The sequence below is a fragment of the Rissa tridactyla genome, chromosome 6 (genome assembly GCF_028500815.1).
Source record: "Rissa tridactyla isolate bRisTri1 chromosome 6, bRisTri1.patW.cur.20221130, whole genome shotgun sequence".
NCBI lineage: Eukaryota > Metazoa > Chordata > Aves > Charadriiformes > Laridae > Rissa > Rissa tridactyla.
The window spans coordinates 34523425-34537481 of record NC_071471.1 but is presented as its reverse complement, the minus strand read 5'-3'; the positions used below and the strand labels follow the sequence as shown (position 1 = coordinate 34537481).

General features: G+C 37.5%; 1 protein-coding gene across 6 annotated transcripts in view; it reads left to right on the top strand.

Moving 5' to 3' along the window:
• PCDH15 (protocadherin related 15) overlaps nt 1–14057 on the top strand; it is an 827643-nt gene that overhangs the window by 217971 nt on the left and 595615 nt on the right. The window contains exon 1 of one of the 6 annotated variants that reach the window (XM_054204841.1): nt 12332–12895. The exons of the other annotated variants lie outside the window; for them this stretch is intronic. The gene's annotated coding sequence lies outside the window, so the exon portion shown is untranslated. Of the gene's footprint in view, nt 1–12331; nt 12896–14057 lie in introns of those variants that run through there. 6 annotated transcript variants of the gene reach the window in all.

Here is a 14057-nt window from a genome sequence, read left to right as displayed (position 1 = left end):
TGGCAGAGATGAAAATGAGATGCTAATCTCAAACTGGGAACCCATAGTAGTTAAATCGGGTAGACTTTCTCAGTAGTGGTACTTTTATCTGTGTGCTGAACCCGTGGTCCTCAAACCCTTACCTGGGATAAGAAGAGAAAGCATGGGATAGGTAATTGTTTTTTTGGTTTGGTCTGTGTTGGGTTGGTTTGCGTTGGTTTGCAAGGGGGATTTTTTTCATTCAGTCGGTGTTAGTCATTTGAATGTATTCAATTGAATGCGAAATGTTAAGGTTTCAGCACTGCTATCCTCATCCTGGGTGTTTCTTTAGCTGATAGAGTGTAATTATTTTAAGTTGGAAGGTACTAATAGCTCTATGTGAGAGTACTTTGTTGTCAGGACAGATTTTAATGCCAACTGCATGAAGTGTGCTGTGTATTCATGCTGAATGGAAAGAAGAATAGAATTGTTCAGTAGTGAGCTGACTGAAGAATAGAAGCCTCCAACCAACACAGTTTGAGAAGAGCAACCACTGTATTAATAACACAGCTTTTCTCTGACAGTTGATAGCCAGCGGGATCTGGTATATTGTTAGGTTGCAGATTTAAGAGGATAATCAGAAACACGAGCTGAGGGAGAATCCAGCAGAGAGAGATGGTGAGGTTGGCAGAACTCCTTGAGAGCTCTCAAGTACCTTGTTGAGGAGACAGCCTTGGAAATTGTAAGGAAGCTGATGACTGTTCTTTTACTTGCTTTTTGTTCAGTGGAGCTGCATTTCCGTGCCTTTGAGGACTTGTAAGCAGGCTGGTGTCAGAGAGATTTGTTTATCATCAGGTTTCTTCCTTGTGGAAGTAACCAGGGATGGGCCTTTTGGCTTCTTGGTTAGAGTAGCACTTACCTTGAAGGTAAGCTTTCTAGTCATTTTTATCCAATAAAATAGGCCTTCCACTTGAATGCCATCAGTGTGCATTTGCTCTTTTCTAGTTTCTCATGTTTGTGATGTGCAGGATATATACTAAAAATAACATCTATGCACCTTTTCTTTCCAAAAATGATACCCTCTCCCAGATGTGCCTTTAATCGCTATTTAAGGCCTAATCACTTTCATCTTTGATGACATTGCATTAATTACTTACATTTGTGTATTCACTCTGCTAATGAAACAATCCATTTTCTTCAGGTTACTGCAAATGTACTGTGGCAAACTGAAATATATAATATGTGGTATTCGTGTCATTATACCAGCTCTTTGAAAACGCAGACTTAAGCAATAGAGGTGTTCTATGTGTTCATTTATGCCTTGAGGATTGTAAATAGAAGATGTTTTCACATCCTGCACCGATCTGGATTTACTGGCAGAAATCTCTAGTGTAGGCCAGTTGTTTGTTCAGGAATTATACTGTGTTACCCTTGAAGTTCAGCTAGGAGAGTGCTACCTTGGGTGTGTGGGCCAGGAAGGTCCCCTTGCTGCTCTGCCAGGGTGTTTGCTATCTGTTGCAAACAGGGTGGAGAATTCTCCCTAGCTGTTGGGGTTTTTCTTTATTTGCCCACAAAGCATTTCTGCAACAGTACCATCTTAATACTCTTATATTTGTGTTCATGGAATCATTTTGTAGCTGCTTATGTTTCCAAAGCAAAATATCAGAGCTAGGGAGGAAGGGAGCATATTCCCTTTCCCCCAGTGATATTTCAGAATAGAAAGAGTGGATCATTCTGAACAATCCAAAGCTTCGCTGTGTTACTATCCTCTTCCTGGTGAAAGTTTGAGTGGGACAGTAGATTGTGGAAACTCTCTGCATCTATAGTAGTGCTTCTGTGGTAATGATGAGTTTGGTTTTCAGAATTGAAAACAAGTAGTGTTTTTTAAAAAGCAAAATAAACAGTTCCAGAAATGAGATTAATAGTAAAAATCCTAAAATGTTTTTTCATGTTCCTTTGAAGTAAGGAAACACCCACCTTTTGGGATATTGTCAGCTTTACATCTTAATCATCTCTTAATTTTATTTGAGTTTTCTTTAATCTAGGGTTCAGTCTTGCCAGGGAATAGCAGGTGAACCAGATGTACACATTGGCAAGCATTCAGTATGGCATACTGCAATAATTTACACTTAAAACAAGCCTGTGGATAAATCTGTCTTTTTCTGAAGTTCCTCACAGATCCATCTCTCTGGAAAATTGTTTCCTTTCTTTTTTTATTTGTCCCCAGTTGTTTGAGCAAGGTATGTATTTTGCCTCTTTGGGGAGGGGCATTCCTGCATATGCTGCATATACAGTGCTGCCCGTATAATTATAGACTGGTTGCATGGAGTAGTAGATACACTTTTCCGTTTCTTTTTATAACCCAACAGGTTTGCATAATCAAACCTATTTAAAAAAAGACCTGTTTCTAACACCTGTAATAAGTGTTTCTGATTCCTTCAAGGTTACACGGACATGCCATGAAAGTATAAGTCACTCTGTCTTAACCTTCTTAAAATTGGATGCAAATTTTTTACGTTACGCAATTCAAAGATCAGTTAAATTTTGTTTATTTTTGATTTAAATAAACTGGGCAATCGGTTCACTTTTGACGATTTATTTTACAATGGATAGAGATGGTCATTTAGTATAAAAATCTTTTGAACACTTCTGTTGTATTTTATTTTATCTCAATCTGACAAATATATTTTAAAACATATATTTATCTTTTCCTGCTTTGTTAGTTATGGGCTATGCCATTTATAGAACTTGATCTCTAATCACATCCATCATCCATTCAGATAATGCATCAATATTGCAAAATATTAATTCCTGTGATTAGTTGCTTACTTATTTCTAAACTGTAGTTTGCTCCTACCAGCCTGAAGGTTGCATGGAAGCCACACTGAGGCCCTTGCTCATCAGTGGTTTTCTGTTCATTGCCTAAAATGGGCTTTGTAGGACTATTGCCATTCTAATGCCAGAGAGGAATTGTCATCTCAGACCTATTCCTGATGGTTTACTACGGCAGTAGGTCAGTACAGAGATGGTTTCGTTCAAAACATTCCCTCAGCTATGTCCCATTGTGTATTTTGAGTTGACAGACAAAAGGTGGTGAGTGCTGTGTCCATATTCAGTTTTGACCACCACCTAATTGTACAAGTACATGGAAGACTACTGCAAGCTGGGCTAGCCCAACATACTCATTTGTTACCCAGTGGTGACAGGATGTACTGGAAAATAAATTGTTTTTCCTGTGATGAAATAGATATATGGACCTTGTGTTTGAAAGTCAGAATTTTGTGAATAATATGTCCTAAATTCTGCAGACATACATCATACCCAAGGCAAATTTGCAGACAGATCTAGTGAAAAAGATTTATGAGACTTAACCACTAGGGTAGTTGAGCTCTTGGGTGAAGCTGGTATTTCCTTCATTACACTGTCTTGCAGTAGAGAGTCTGAACTAGTACTGACAGTATAAACTCTGACTCCCTGTCCTGGTATCTTAGAGAAGGACTTAAAAATTAATGTAGTCCTAGCTTTTATAAAAGACAAATAAGAAAAACAACTTTTTCAATGCCTGTGATGCGATGTGAAACTTTCTGCGTCTCCTCAGTCTCAGCTTGGGCTTTACTAATTTTTCACATCTGTGGTATCAGAGCTGGAGAAAGACACCTCATCCTTCACATTTTTGTTGCATTGTATGCCCTGACATAAGCTGTCTGCATTTGATTTAATTTCTTCTCCTTACTGGTGATCACTGGTGATCTGTAATCTGATCTGTGATTCTGTGTGAAACAGCTGGTACACGGTGTCTGCACTAGGGTAGCCATCCCTCCCTCCAAATTTCTGATGTAGACAAATTTCCATACCCTAAGAAGTAAAAGTTATAAATAGCAGGCTAAGTCTTAACAGGTACTGAATCTGGACAACTCCCAAGTGATGTAGTGATCAAGCTACTGGAAATACTGCTTTTGTGAACAAGCATTTACTTTAGTTTCTGATGCAATCAACTAATTGTGCCTAGCAAAGTGATATTTTTAGAAGAATGGTTTCGCAAGGGCTCTAATTACTGTGTGCTGTATGGTGAGCAAGAGGGAAATTAGATGTAATGCTAAAACTACTTATTTATAAATTAATGTTATCTGTTTAAAATTAGCATTTTAAGAGAGCTGATTGCCAATGCATTCAGTGGTAATATGTTGCTTGAGCAGTCATTAACAGTCGTACATTTTTTTTCATTAAGTTCCTAATTCAATTTTTTGCATTGGAGCAATTTGCTTCATATTTAAGGTTAAACTTCATGTGAGTATGATAGCACTTTATGTGATTTTATATTTGTCACGTTTTCTGTTTACACTTATTTACTTGGTTTCTATCACAGACACGAATCTGTCAAAACCCAGCATAAATATATCCCTCTTTCACTCTTCTTTTTAACAAAGGGGTGAATACAGTGTAATAGAAAAAACCTTGCTTGCTTTCTTTTGAATTCGCGGCTGCTTTTTGAACTTAAATATGTTATATTTAAATATTTGTTTTCACTGCTAGTATAATATTTTTAAAATTTTTTTTTTTTAAATCTACATGGGCATTACAGTTGTTCTCCCAGCATTTTTTAGTCCTTTACGCACCCAGCATCATTAATCCGTGGTCTCTTTTTCACAAAGTTTGATGGGACACAAATTGTATCCATAGAGAGCTGCATTGAATGCTTGTGGAGAACTTCATTCAGCCAGGTATTAACTGCAGCAATCCTTATGGGGGAACATTCACTAGTATGAATGATGAAATCTTAAACTTTTTCCTGAAGTACATTATCTACTTTTTTCTGTCTAGGAAAAATACCTATCTTTTTATCAAATTACGCATTATTTTTTGGCGTAAGCAAATAACTAGTCAGAAGATGAGACGGAGATTGCAAACGTTATTTGAAAAACCCAACCTATTCAGCAGTAGTCCAGGTTCTGCAGGCTGCAGAACAGGCTGCAGCTCAGAATCCAGTAAATCGTGATTCTCATCATGTTAAGCCTGACAACAGTTGGGTTTACAGACAGGAGCAAGAAGATCCCAAGATCAAGAAAAAAATTCACTTAGAAAAAAGTAGTGGTATACCACATTATATTAAAAAAATTTGATGACAGGGAATAAAAGAGCAAGCATGTCATGTTGGTGTATTAACATAGAGACTGAAGCAAGTATGAAGTAATGAAAATAATAAAAGCAGACAAAACCCATCCTAAAAAAAGGCAACAGTGAAAATCTGGTTAACAGCAGTGTTACCTTGGTTCATGGAGTTGTCCATGGACAAAACATTCAACTCAATATTTAAATATCTAAAATTGAAAATAGAGGAGAAATTAACTAATACCTAATTATCTAACTTTTTTTCCTGTTTTTTCTTTTAAAATGGGTGCAATGCAGCTTACAGTCTTCTAACTCCAAACTATTTTCTATTGAAAGATGTAGGTAGAGAGAAGTTCAAGTGCAAATAACTTTTATCAATTGTATGGGTAATGAGCTCATCGCCAGTTTCTCCTAAACATGCAGTCTTTGGATACGCTATCAAAGGGTGAAATGAAAGCTAGCGAAAACACCTGAAAAAACAGATGGCTTCCATAAACAAGCAAAAATATGTCTGTATGTCAACTAGTTAATCAAGGTTTACAGGAAGTGAAATCAAGAGGTATGAAACAGACATACCTATAGTTCCCATGTAGCATTTTGGGGCAGAACCAGGGTGTTTAAGGTAAGTAACTCCATCCTGCTGCACAGTTTTCCTGAAAGAGTGCAGTGGTCTGTGGTCTTGCAGAGGAGAGATGATAGAAGTAATGTAACATATTAACTTTGTACAGTTTCTCCTAAATTATCTTGGTTAGCAAGTGATAGCGAATCAAGCTTTTTCATGATTGTTCGTAGCTACTCCCATGCTCTTACATCCGCTAGTGCCAAATCGGTGCAGTTAGTGTGCTCTAATGTGTTTCAAATACAGACGTGTCAAGCTGCGAAGTTGATTTAAACACTCATTTGCTGTGTGTATTTAACTACACCATCAATGATTTACATTTGTGTCAATGTAAACTACACATATACACATGCATGAATATTTTTGTGTGTAAATAAGATCTGCATATGCTTAATTACATCATCTTTATAGTGGAACTTTATCTAGATTAAATGATTGTATATGTGAGTCTATTTTCAAAGAGAAAACTAAATTCCTTCTTTAGGCAGAAACTCTGTATTTAGGTAGAAACTGTAACTGTTGTCACCAAGTATGTTTTGTTTTCAGTGAAGACCACTGAACTAGTGGATTATAGTCTGTTTTAACAGTCTGAAATAGAAGGATCAGAAATTATTAAACAACTTTTGTACTACAAAAAAGCTTTAGGAGTAAAATAGCTTGAAAAAAGAGGAGGTTTAAAAGGTTTAATGCTTTTTAACAAGAAAAGTTGAGTTGCTTATATATGTCCATACTGCAAATGTTGTAAAGGAGACTCAGAGCAGAAAAAAACGGAGGGGGGAATATCTGTGTGTTCTTTAATATAGTAAAGAATTTAATTCTCAAACATCTTGGCAAATGACCTCTTCAGTCATTGTCAGGACCCGGAGCACAGTCCCCCTGTAATTGGCAAAGTTAGAGTTCAGCTGGCCAAGTCCAAGGTCAGCTCCATGGCTGGTATGAGCTGTTGTGAAGAAGCCTAGAAGTGAGGGCCTGCCCCTTCTTTCCCTAGGGAACTGCTTTTAAGCTGAGGCTGTACCACTGCCTGTGCTACCTCCCAGCCGTGTCTGTGTGCATGGTCATTTTCCTCTGCAAATCTGACCCGCACCCACTGGCAGCTAATTTTAATAGAAATGCTGCACTCAGGAGTATTATTTCTCCCTGCTTTTTACAGTATCAAATGCAGCTATACAGCCAGTTTTGTATTTTGACCTTAGGCTATGTTTTAGTTATGTCTTTAGATATCTTAAATCTACGTAAATGTAGTAAAACATCAACATAAAAACATGTAAATCTTAAAGTAGACATTGAAATAGACATTGAAAAATTAAGAGGTTAGTTTACTAATATAAGAATAGCATACAAATCTACTAATCTCAGTTGCGGCTCATGCATGCATTCTCTTTCTCCCTCTTTCTTTCACTGTAGTGTGTTGGTGGGTTTGTTGGTGTTTTTTTTTTTTTTTTTTTTAAACTGGTTTGTTTCTGGAAAATTTATTTTATAAAATAAGTGCTACATTTCCCTTTATCATCTCACGGCATTTAACAAATTATAATTGGCTGTAGACATAAATGTGACTCAGCATTACTAACTCAAAAAATTTTAGCTGTCCTGCAGTATTTTGCTTAATAAAGAGCTCAGTTTTGAAGGAAATGAAATGATTACAGGAGTCTTAGGATTCAAAGAAATGAAAGTGACAAGTATCTAGTCTTTTCTGATAAAGTTTGAAAATGACTCAAGATAGTTTAAGTCAGAAACCGATTAAAATGACTGTACTTTCTGGGCCTTATGATTTTGGTGACATGACTGTGAATATTAGTTGGTATTACAGTATCAGGAAAGGAGCCTGGGTAATATGTACCTGCATCATGTAAACAAGTTGCATTATTTATTTGTTTTTAAAAATCTGACTACTTCATCTTACTTCCTTTTTTTTTCTAATGATAAGCTATCATATTTTAAATCAAATAATTTATTCTGAGGCTATAATACTTTTTATTTACCTTTGGGATTCTATTCCTATTTAATCTCTATATCTGAGTGTCTTGTGACATCAGTAGACGCTTGTGTGAGTGGTTTTGTCTTGCAGAGTCTTCACTCTTGCAGAGAGTGAACTTACTGATGGAAAAGTTCTGAAGAGAAACACAAGAATTCTAGTATTCCTCCAACGTTCAATACTATTAACAAGGTCTGTATTCTATTAAATCACACACAAGTGCTAAGTACATACATATAAAACTATGTGTTAAGGTTTGTGTATGCGTATTGGTAAAAAAAAAAAAAATTGGTTCTACAATAAATACATCTTTAAAACAGGAACATCGCATTAATTAGGAATTGAACTACAGAAAGATATGATGTTCTAAACTGTCCTGAACCCTGAAGTGTACAGAAAATGTCCTTCTTGCTCTGATGAATGACGAAAAGTCTCAGCACTGCTCTACTTTATAACACAGTCATGGCAACATGCATGTTTGGCATGCAGTGCACTTTCCTTGCTTGTCTCGGTGTCAGATGAGTGAGGTCTAGATGTGGCTGCTCCATTATGCAAGTCTGATAAACTCTTAGTTGAGCGCTAGGAAACTGTAAAGGCTCCCTGGAAACTCCAGCACAGTACACAGTGGTAGGGGAGAGATTCTAATAGTTTCAGGAGATCACAAATGCTTATTATAATCCATCTGAGATGTCGCTGTTTTGCACGTTAGTCTTATCTGAAGCATTTAAAAATCTTTAGTGTAAAGCTAACCTTCCATTATTAGCTGATTTGCTGTGGGTTTCCTGAGTCCACAAAAATGTTTCTGATAGATGAGATTTGTGATGTTAAGTAGAAGGATTTGGAGATTATTAAGTGCTTATACGGAGGCAGGAAACAAGAGTGGGAAGTTTCTGGCTCAGTAAGAAATCTTCAGAAAGTAGTGAACAGGAGAATCTGGATGATAATACCAAAAGCCTTCATATACCTTTAAACATGACCCTTGCAATTGGTTTAATAGATAAATTATTTGTGATTAGCAGTGGCCACACAGGATAAATATTATGTTATAGAAAAGATGATACCTGTAACTGTGTCTAAAGACAAATACTCAGCTATTGATGATGCGTTCTCAATTATCTGCTGACCTGTAAGGTCTGTGTTAAGGGCTGGTTTATTTTTCTGAAAGCCATTTTGGGAATGATGAACCATGAGAAAGATTTGCTAGTAGGCTGACTGGGGGGCAGCATTGGTGACTAGAAGAGCAAGATTATTTCAGGCCTTCTGCAAATAAATTTTACACAGTAATCGCTTTGTAAATAAGAAAACATTGCTTAGTTTCAGAAGAGTTTTAGGAATGGCCTGTACTTTTCTCAGTGTACTCTCATATGTTTAAATAGGCATGTAGAGTGTCAGGCTCTTATACCTTGCTGTGTTGTACTGTAGATGCAGCTTCGTGAAGGAGTTCAAAATTGTTCTCCTTCCTTGATACTGAGTCTCTTCCAAAAAGAAAAAAAGCAAGCAGTAACTAATGAATGAAAGTGCACCAGTTGACCACAGAACCTGGGGTGTGCTGATTTTTGGGTGTTCTTTTTAAAGCCTAAAAATACTGCAAATACAATTTTAAGGTTCATTAAATTGTATTGTAGAAAGTTTTAAAATACTTTTCCCTAGTAGCTGCTAGTTTCATGTGTGAACCTGGCTTTCATTAAAAAATATAAGCAAGACTGCAAACCTCATGGCTGCAGAGAAAAGCAACAGCTTTAAGCCTGTAATCCCAAAAGGCTTAGCAGAAGAAGAAAAATCAAAAATCCCAATATATTTCAAACCTGAGGATTTTTTCCTTCAAAATCGTTTTCTTCTTTTGTGATCTGACAGTTGAGATTTGGACCCCTGGAGTTAATAGTACTAAGGCAGAGACCAAGGGAAACATGAAGGGGAGGGGACGTAAAATCAGAATATATGATGAAGGCAATACTGCTTACAATTAGATAAAGAGATAAAATATCCATAGTTAATGCACAACTAACCTGTACTACTTCAGATACCAGTGGTCCTAAAAATGAAACAGAGCTGGAAAAGCTTCATGCAGAAACGTAAAACGTAGCAGTTGCAATTATTGATTGTACCTTGTTTTCAGTCACAAGTTCCAGATGAGGCAGTGTTTTGCAAAGGTGACGAAATGGCATAAGAAAGATTAGAAAAGGTAATCAAAGGGGGGTTTTTTGTTTGTTTTGGGAAAACTTAAAGAAAAAATGGTCAAAAACATTTTCCTGCAGCGATAAAAATTTGTGAGACTGATCCTTATCATTCAAAGCTGTTTGCATAGAGTTTGCAACAATAATGGATAACACCATTGATAGTCTAAACTGTTGCCTGTGTTGCTTCTGGGAACAAAACCAAAAAAATGTTAACATATATCTTCTTATGCAAAAGTATAATAGAAATAGCAGTAGACACATGCATTTTAAGAGCAGTTAGGCTAGACAAAGCTTTATAAGAACAATGTTAGGATGGAATGAAAGAGCTTGTGATTATTTTAGATGCTTTGACAAAAATGTCAGTTCAATGTTGACAGTCTATCAAAAAATATAAACAATGTCAGGGACTATTTGGGAGAGTGGAGAATGAAGCAGAGTGCATCTCTGCTGTGGGAAGTTCGTGTGTGTCTTCAGACTCCGTGGGATTACAGGAGGTTCAGAAAAGGGAAGTGGGGATAATCAAAATCATAGAATGGCTTCCCTGTAGAGAGTGGATATGTCGTAGGCTCTTCAGGCTGGTAAAGTGACAATTCAGTGTGTTTACAATGGAAGTTAAGAAGTTATGGGCAGCACAAGGGAGTGATCACTGCCTGTGTCTTACAAGACAAACCGGGACTTGTGGATTCAAAACAAACAAAAGGAGGTGGCTCTTGACACAATCAGCTGTGACTGTACTGGCTGGCATTTATGTGGATATAAGGGGAAATTGCATATGGTTATGGAAGACTAACTTATTAAATACCTAGAAACTGCCTCTGCCCCAAGAAGTTGCCGACTGGCAAACTTTTGCAAGCTGGGAGCTTGTTAGGAGAAACAGCAGGAATTTTCTAACAAGAATTTTTCATTGAAAGAGTTCTCGCCCAATTATCTGTGGTCAAAATCCAAGTCACTTAAACAGTAGGGGAAAGTGAAGTGAAAACAGACCTAGGCCTTTATGTAGGGATTGCTTAAGGGAAATTTTATGTGTAAAACAAATGTGTAAATAAAAAAGCAGTAGCTGAATAACAGAATGCATAAAGTAATAGAAAAAGTAATTGGCGTTATGAATGTAAACCTTGAAATCAGCAGTAAAATTAGGAGTGTTTGTTTAGATGAGAAATGTTGATTGTAGATCAAGGGGATAGATGTCGTTGTCCTCCCCCCCAACAAAAAGGGGAAAAAAAAAGGTTAAACAAAATACTACTTTAAGGGAAGCAACAGTGTTGCACCCATGAATTTCTTTGGCTTATGCATTTGTATGCCTTGGGAAACCTTTTGCTTCTCTCACTGTAGCACCAAAAGTGTGTGTTGGATTGTGTTGCCTGCCTCAGGATGTCCTCTTACTCTAAAAGAGATATGAAGCAGTAAAACATGGATAGTGGCTAATGTGGACGCCTCCTTGTTGAAGATCCTGGCATTTACTGATCTGAGAAAAAGCTTTTCTTTCTTTGATTTAACTTGAAACTTGATGCATTAGGGAAGAACTTGGCTGCACAAATCGGTCTGAGGGTTTGAGGTAGCTCCGCAGTGGAAAGTACAAAGGAAATAGTAGAAAGTAACAGCAGGTTTCTAACCCTGCAGTTCATTGTGAGGAGCAGTGTCAAAGTAGCAAGCATCTGAAGGCATATGAATAGCTTTATACAGCACTGGTGTGTAAGGCAGGTGACTTTTATATAGTGGTATTTATTTTCATAGTTCCAGAAGGGAGGGGCTGTACTACGTTCAGAGCCTGATGTCAGATGCACTGTTCAGGGACTCCTGTATGTACATAACCGTGCAGGTGCCCGTTCCAGTCAGACTTGTCCTCACCTGACAGGCCTCTTGGCTGCTTGGGGGAGCACTGCTGGAATCAGACTTCTCTGTCAAGCAGTCTGTGGAAGATAGTGTGCTGTCGCTTTCACTTGAGAATGTTTTGAGTCATCAAATATTGACAAAGAAAACAACCTTTTGGCTTCCAGAAGGCTAGTGTGATGTTTGGTTGGACTACTTCTAGATATATAAAAATGATGTGCTTTTGATGCTGCTAAACAGTGGTGGAATTTGGCTGTTGTACAGAGGATCTGTGTAACTGCTGGACAGATTTTCTTGCCACTTCCATACTCCAGTTGAGATGTTAGGAACAGATAAGCCCGTTCAAAGCCTGTAGTGGATGTGCAGTCAACACATGGAAGCATTGATACACGCAGTTGCGATGGTGTGGACATGCAATCCAAGGGTATAAATGCTCAAGCAGCTCCTGTGTGATGAATGAATGCATGTGGAGAAAAGGTGTGCATTTTTGCAGGAAAGCCTCTTAAAGCTGGTCCTTGGCTTGGTGAGGCTCTCTTGAACTTTTATACACAAGTAGTAAGCAGTAGACATCAAAATTAGATCAGTCACAAGTGCCTGAATAGCAGGGCAATGGTCCTCTGGGTGAAAGAAGCATGCGAGACTAAGGATACAGGAGCAGCAGCAGCAGACTGCCTCATGCTGCAAAAGGCAATCTGGAGTGTATGATAAAAAGTATTTCTCTCACTTGTATAAGCACTCTGAGTTTGAATCTCCCACTTCAGAGATGAGCTGTCTCCGTATGCTTGCTTACATGTCATAAGGATTCTGGCGAATTATATAAAGAATAGCAGTTGTGATAATATTAAGATTTTGGCCCGTCGAGAAGATAGGAAATTCAGTGTTAGAACCGACTTTATTCTCAAGCTAAATCTCTGTTCTCTTATTTTGCACACTGGGTTTAAGGCTCAAGGGATGACATTTTCAGCTAACATAAATGCAGAGAGTTCCCTTGAAGCTTTGATGATTTACTGAGGATCAGCTGTTACATGAACCATATCAGATTTTTTTTGGCTTTTGAGAGTCATGTCACAGCCCTATCATTTCTTACCATCGTGTTTTATATGAAGGATTCTGTTTCTCAGGGAAACCCATGTGTAAGCACACTGGTTTTAAACTCTCAAATTCTCACAGACTGTATTGCTTCTATGTGTGGTACAAGGGGCTGAATTTATATACCGGCTCTGTGGACGTGTAAGTATTATTTGGCGGTGCTGTAGATGAGATTGCTGGGTCACACATTATGAAGATATACTGCCAATTGGGTGTGAATAACAGGAGATCAGTGGATATGCTGACTGCAGCATATATTTTCTGAAACACAAATTAACATGATTTTTTTTTTCAGCTTTATATACAGTTTTGCTTCATTGCTCTTCCAAAAATTTTATGAATCTGGTAGGTTAATACCTTTAAAACATCATGGCAACTCAGGTTGCATATTCTAAACTTCATATTCATCTCATAGGAATTTAACTATAACATTATTAGCAACATCTGACTTGAATATTGATCTGTCTAGTTCTGTTTATATTCTCTAAGACTCAGTGGGATCTAGAAAAGCGAGGTGTGAGAAATGTGTATTTCAGTAGTTCTTAAAGTTAAGAGCAATAGTGTGGGCGTATACTCTTAATTGTCCAAAACCTTGATCAGTAAAGAACTCTGATCTTGAGAAAACTTGCTTAAACTGTAGGCTGGGCTATGATACAACTGAGAAGTACCCAATTTGGATATATTGTCTCTACATGAGTTAGTGCTGGCTGTGAATGATTTCCAACACCTTTCAGATACAGTGCAAATAGTATTTACTGGTTCTTCAACCTAAATATTTCCTGGCTTCCCTTTCTCCTTTTTTCCCTACATGTTTTTTATCCACCAACAGAGAGACTGGAGTACTCCCCCCAGGTCTATTAAACCAAGGTTTAGGCTGCTTTTTGAGTGTGAAGAGAAAAACTTTTTCCTGGAGAGTTTGTGTAGCAGCATGTTGTAAGGTGTCCTGATGAAATCTACCTTGGGGCACTGAATGTGTAAGTATTGAATGAGCTGCTAGTGTGATCTTCTGCATTAATGATCTCTAACAAGATGAATACTTTCTCTCTTTTCTCAACACACAGCAGCATGATGCTTGTAAAACTTTGTAGAACTGTCAATAGCTTTGACAGGGCTCTTGGAAGGTTATTTTTTGCAACAGTGACCACACTGTTAATATGATCTCTGGGAGAAGGGTATTCAAAGATTCATTAATTCCGTTTCCTGGTGCCTTCATGATAAGATGGTGGCAGGGAAGAATAGTGAGGCATAACTTCCTCCAGTGAACTAATTGTCTTGATAAACATTATGCTTTTATGCTGTTTGT